Here is a 6,865-nt window from a genome sequence, read left to right as displayed (position 1 = left end):
CTTTACATGGTGCATGGCTGCTTCATGGCAATCTGCCACATCAGGACTGCCAATTGGAAATTATGTATTTTGCTATTCTGTGAGCCCATTTCCATCCAACTGTCAAGGATCCGAGCGGAATTGATATCCTTTTGGATACTGATCTCAGTGCTCAAAGTCAACTTGTAGTCAAGAGCTCTGACGTTCTACTGCAGAACAGTGTTGCAACATAGTGCATCTACCCACTGAACAATCCAGGATTTTTTGTGTTTGTTTGTGTGTGAGAGAGTGGGGGAGAAGTGGTGGGCTAATTAAAGTAGATTTCACTTAATGACTTTGCATTTCTAGTGTTCCGGATAAAAGCCAGAATCCAAGTTATCTTTAAATGATTTATTTTGAACATACATTTCCTAGCAGTGGTTAACATTAACATCTACTAGTTCACTACAATATACAAACTAACATTTATCAATACAAAAATTACTACATATAAGATCAATACAATATATATTCTCTGCATGATCCAAAATATTTGGTGGCCCCAAAAACTTTCTTCAAAATTCAGCAGCTTATCAAAAATTAAAACCATGTTTCTATTTAAAATGTCAAGTTTGCACAGAAGCAGACTTCCAAGAAATGCTGCTTATGTTCAGACAGCTTGAGAGGTTGCAGGAGAGGTTTTGAAGGGTAAATTCTAACAACACATTACTCGTGTGTGAAGCTCCTTTTTTAAGAATCCTTTGGTCATTAAATCTGGAAAAAACCCATGCATAAATGCAGATACCTTCCACAATTCTACAACTAACCATGATAGTCATGCTATAAGCCTGTCAATGCCTGTAACTAACCCAAGGCACAGAATGTGACCACTGAAGCTCAAGCAAGCCACTGTTGTCTCAAGCTGTTAGTTTTTTTGCAGGAGTGGAAACACAAAATGCCATTAAGCTATTGCTGCATTTGTATTCAATAATTGGAGAAGTCACTTTAATAAATCTTAAGATATTAGACAATTACAGTACTGTATTTCATGGCAATTGTCACATTCCACTCTAATAAATGACCAATTATCCACCGGGTGCACCAATATCATTCTACATAGGTCCCAATTACAATGAGATAATACATTGTTCATCTCGAGATACTGCCCGATAAAAGTTCAATGCTAAAACTGCAAATCAAAACTGAATCTTTATGCAGTTTTTAAACAAAATCTATAATGGCCTATGGCTGTGGACTTCTACTTAGTAGATAATCAAGTTGGAAGCTTCTGCATTCTTGTACCACTTATAGAGCAGAATGGATCATGTCAAAAATGTTTAAGAGAACATTTCACATGAAATTTCATTTCAGGCTATGGCCATTTTCAGAGAGACAAAGAAAAATCATGTGAATAGACTCAATGGAGATCAACCTGAAGCATCTATAATTGCTAAATAATGCACTGTTAGAACCCTTCAAAAGAGGGAAGCTCAAACAGGAAGGGAAGGTAAAAGGCAGATATAAAAACAGTAAATGCTGACCTGAGATTTCTACAACATAAAAATATTCAAGTAGAAAAACTTCATCAGTAGCAGCGGCCGTTTCTGCAAGGACAGCACACTAACAGCACTCTTCAGTGTGAGGAGCAGACAAATCAAGCCGTGCTTTAGCATGCCAAAAAGGCAGAAACACTGGAATGTGATGAGACTAATTCTCATGACTCCAACATTCTCAAACCATATGGTACATCTACACGACGAGCAACTAAAATGCTCTGTATATCCCATGATGCATTTAGTTTGTGCAAAAATATTAAAAAGTGTTTATATTAAGGTTTATCACTTTTTGATGGGGGTGAAAGTATTTTGACAATACACATTTGTTCCTTTCTACACCCTCAGCAATCTGAATGTAATTTAACTTTTGTGTTTTACATGTGTATCCTTGAATAGGAGGCTGGGATTAATCTCTAAATCATGCATCAGCAATGCATTGAGCATGAAAATTTAAAGATAATTTGGGTTCTTCATTTTCAGTTTTTAATGCTCTCTGGGCATTTCATAAAATTGGCTGAAAATCAGGGCGGGACAATGAAAGGGGGAATTAATGAATGTTCCATTTTCTAGGTTAAAATCAGGGATGGGTTGGTTGCAATTCAACATTAAAAAAACTTTTGCATACTTATTCATTGACAGTCTCCATTACTAGTTACATACATACATTTCTTTAAAAATATTCTAATTTTTATTAGGTTACATGAACTCAGTAAAATCCATTTAAATGAATCGCATGCTTCAGTGAATTAAATTTCATTGCACAAAACTTATGACTCCAATTATCTAAGTGGATAAGCAAATTCAAACATTACCAACTGTAGTTACAGTATTTTCCTGAAAGCAGTTTTCAACATCTCATCTTCGTGCTGCATCAAGTTAATTCAAAATGTATGTGGTGTTAAATTGAGATAGTTTTAAACAACAGTTGCAATTTTTAAACACTACAATATCACAGCTTTCTGAAAAACTAATGAGTCAGTTGTGATGTTCTACCTATGCACACTACCTCAATTCAAAGAACCAGGTTACTTCTAGGTTACCTGCTTTGTATTTCAGCCACAGGCACTGGTAGAATGTAACCAATTATTTATCAGTTGCTCAGTCAAGTGTAATGTTGAAAAATGCTATGCGGGTTTATAGCAATCTTTTGTTAGAAAAAATACCACAGCCACATTTAATGTTCGTTAAGTAATGGAAAATCATTTAGAACAGCCCAGACAATTGGAATAGATTTAACTGGCAAATGGTCGATTTACTTAAGTGGGCCCCATGGCTTTTAAAAAAAAGTGTACTGAACAGGAGACTAGAAAAATTTCACAGCATTTGCTATCTCCACACATACACCAGAATGAGGCACAAAGTACCAATTCCTGTAAACCTCCATTATGAAAATTGTGTACATTGGCATGCCTGAATTTTTAAGTGAACAAAAAATAAAAACTGAAAATGAAGATACTGCTACTGCAGTTGTTCTTTGGAGAACTGAATCTTGATTACTCCACATTCAACACAACCTTTTCAATGAATGTGCTGGAAACAATTATAATTTAAGAGTTTATAAACCAATGATATAGAAGTTCTGTGTAAATGCAATTGCAGTTTACAGACATGCAGATCAAGATCAAATGGGACTAATACAAAAAGTATCAAACTTCAGACTGTTGAGCCGACCCACCGTTATTTGATGGGGAAATAGACATGTCTACCAAAGAAAATATATTATGGTATTACTTTTTGGGATTAAACCAGATTACCGGAATTCCACTCCCACCCTTCTAAACACATCAGTCCAAGCCTGACCTATCAAATGATACTTCAGTCAGTCTTTAAAATACTGCATGTAGATTTGATAAATTTATAGCAATTCGAACCTGAACACTGCTAGAAGAATAGATGTTAAAGAGTCACCATTGAGCATTTCTGTTTAGCTGTCCAAGCAAAATTTGTATCAACATGATCTTAACCTTCGTTATACAAGGACGGTTTATTTCATCGAAGCACATTCCTGGATGAGAATTCATCCTGCTGCTGGTGGGTCACTGATGTAACAAAGTAATATTGAAGACTAACCTGGTAACTTCACATTTTTATACTTTTAGGTCTTTGGAATTAACTTTTAAATGTTTCTCCAATTTCTAAAATTGATGGCAGGATCAGGAGATTGAGAAATAAAAGTAAAAGCAATTGTTATACTAAAACACTTAGAATAGGATATATTGAGTAGAAATAGATAAAATATAAAATTGAAAGGAAAGGGATAAAAGGGAGGACGGCAAGCAAAAATGTTTAATACTTAATTTTATTTTAGTAGGTATGGTTAATATTACAGTAATAAAGCTACTCCTGATATTCCAACAGCTGCATTACTGCAATATTAGTGTTTTCTTCAGCAAAATGACTGGTCAGAGAGCCTGGAATTAGAGCCAAGAAATTCATTCACCCAAGCTTTCTAATTCTTTACAGAATTCTTTGCTCTTTCATCCTGTCCTCCTCAAAAAAAAAAAAAAACCTCCATCCCAGGGAATTAAGTAAATTTATTAATTCTGTCCAACCTGTTGTAATACTGTAACTTTTATTCCTTACACCTGAACACTGTAGAGAATTAAATTCAGTTAACTAAGGGGGTTTTGTTAGTTATTTTCAAAGTGAGAAAAAACCTAGTCTGAAATATGTATTCCTGTTTAGGCAATAACTGACCTGAAGAAAATGAACTTTTATAACAGAAGCACGTTAAGCACATTTTGGAATCAACTGAAGGTACTGAGCACAGAAATGTCTTTTGGTTTAAACCTATGAAGAACATGCAAATACATTTCTCTTCACAATACAAATAGCTTCTAGCAGCAGCCATGAAGCTGTTTTCTAATAACCTGAGCAAACTGTTTTTTCTAATCATTTATGTCTTAGCAATTAATGAAAGTACATTGCATGCAAGTTTATGAATGTTGCACATATAGAAAAGGGCCATGCAAGTTGATGGGACTTTTATTTAGTGAAGAGCTTAATTAGCTAGCATATTACATGATTTGTATATAATATGCAGTAGTTATGAAACAACTAAATACCGCACTTCTGTCCAATCACACTTGCCAAGCTGTGCAAAGTTAAGGAATGTATAAACTGCATTCTTTCATGCAAAGTAAAAAAAAAATATATACAAATGCATTGCAAAGCAAACTGTGGCTAAAGAATTCCATGCCGCAATCTCATTCATGCACAGGCGCGCACGCACAAAAAGCCTGTGTTTTTCAGTGCATTAATTATCCCATTCATCGCACACAAAACTTAAAAGCAAGCAGCAAAACTCAGCCAAACACTCAGCTTTATCTCTTTTTTTGTGTAACGGAGGGAAACGTAGAAATATAAAAAGCTGTCATGGCTTTTAAAGTACTTAAAATTATTTGCTGTATCTTTTAATCTAGCCTTGCAGCCTCCAAAAGTAGTGCTGCGCTCCGTACTCTGACCAGCAGAGTTGCTGTTTCCCTGGTGGGAGGGTATGTCCCATCTGAAAAAAAAATCTAACCATCATGGGATAATTATCAGGCAGTCAATGTATTATAAAAGACTCACGCATAAAGGTCAAGTGTACCAGTTTGTTTTGTTTACCACATTCACAGTACATACTAATAAAAAAATAAAAAATAGATTTACAACAAAATACACATTAGGGGGAAGGGGCAGAATTCAATGTAAAAGGATTTATTTACACAAAGGAGTATAGAAAGCAACATAAAGTGGAACAAATTAAAGGAAACGGATCCATTCCATTTTGTACTCCTGCAGCTTTTATGGCACAAAGGGCCACCAATGTGCCAATTTTTGTTTCATATATTCCAGATTGAAATTTTGATCTATCCTGCTTAAGATTCAGTACAGGACAATAAGCATCTCATGAGATCATGCTTTGAACAAAAATATTACCGATCAAGTCTGATTAAAAACACTAAATAAAGCATACCTGTCTCTTACACTTGTACAATTGTCCTTACTTGCCATCTAATTATGCAGCCCTCAATTGTCCTACGACATAATTCTTTTATGTCTGGAGATTCTATTAATTTGATTAGTATATAACCATGCAGAAAGCACATCACATGGACAGCACAGAGGCAACAGATTTGCATGGAGATTTCAACTTTCCACATTGTGCAGGTTACACACAATACAATAACAATCTTAACCCTAGCGGATCCTAAAGATATTTCAAATCCTTACAAACTGGTTATACCTATGAATAACCTTAACAGAAATTAAAATCCTATATGAAAAACCTCAGGGTATTTTACACAAAGTCTATTTAGTAATATTGTTGAGCTGCAACACTAAAAAAAATTCTAGTGGGAAAGAAACCTTACCACTTCCACTCTCTATGATGCACGCATGCTAGCTCAATGTCCCACTAAACAAAGCAACCTTACTGTTAACCACAGTGAACCAAATTACATGCCTGTACCTTAAATAGAACATTTACGCTACAAAGATTTACTGTAGTTCTTAGTTTAGAAAAAAAATCTGAACACTGGCATTACAACCCAATTATTTATACTATCTTGTGTGTTTTTTAAATGCAAAACTAAAGATGATATGTCAAACTTTAAACAGAATGCACGTACCACTCAAAGAAAAAATAAGCTATTTAGGGTTTCCCGAGCCATTTATCCTTGTTACCAATCGTTAGTCATTCATTATGACTGATATTGTTACTTAATTAGAAACTCGTGTCTTAATGCCTATGATTTTACTTGGTTGTTTACTATTAAACTTGGAAACAAGCTGCACTTTTGAATTGCACTAACAATGTCATTTTTGTAGCTCTCCTAAATTCATGCAAATACCTATTAATCCCCGAGTGTTTCCTTAATTCTTACCTTCAGCCTTAGTCTGTATGTAAAACCCCCATGTCTCTGGCTGCCAACTTTTAACCTAATGATTATGATTTTCTCTCTGCACTTAAACCCACTTTTGAAGCCTACATTCCTGCATTTGTTGCATTTTCCCTTAGTCAGAAACATGATGTTTTTGGGTCAGATGTCTTCCTTTGTTTCTTCTCTTCTGGTGTAAAGCTCTAAAAAGAAGAGACAAATGTCCATCGAAAAAGACTTCAGGGTTCAACTTTCCCCAATGTCGACTGAACAGTGCGACGGCTAAACACCTCCCTCCCACCCGTCCCAGTAGGGTTGGGATTGTACTATATGTCCCACTGGTTTACCCTTCCCCCCCCGTAAAGGGTAACTTTTTCCCTGGGTGCAGAGGCTCCCTATGGACTTCCCAGCTTGAAAGACCTGTAGAGACAAAGAAAACTGTTTTACATGTTTGACAAACAAGAACAGATGATCCTATTCAAAGTAAAA

General features: G+C 35.4%; 1 protein-coding gene across 1 annotated transcript in view; it reads right to left on the bottom strand.

Annotated features, from left to right (window-relative positions):
• Positions 1–354: 354 nt before the first annotated feature.
• tnpo1 (transportin 1) overlaps positions 355–6,865 on the bottom strand; it is a 155,766-nt gene continuing 149,255 nt past the window's right edge. The window contains exon 25 of the mRNA XM_085990105.1: positions 355–6,796. The gene's annotated coding sequence lies outside the window, so the exon portion shown is untranslated. The remainder of the gene's footprint in view (positions 6,797–6,865) is intronic.

This window comes from Somniosus microcephalus, chromosome 1 (assembly GCF_052327205.1).
Source record: "Somniosus microcephalus isolate GS21.2 chromosome 1, FLI_Smic_1.0, whole genome shotgun sequence".
Lineage (NCBI taxonomy): Eukaryota > Metazoa > Chordata > Chondrichthyes > Squaliformes > Somniosidae > Somniosus > Somniosus microcephalus.
The sequence above is the reverse complement of the archived record's forward strand: the minus strand, read 5'-3'. Positions and strand labels throughout refer to the sequence as shown.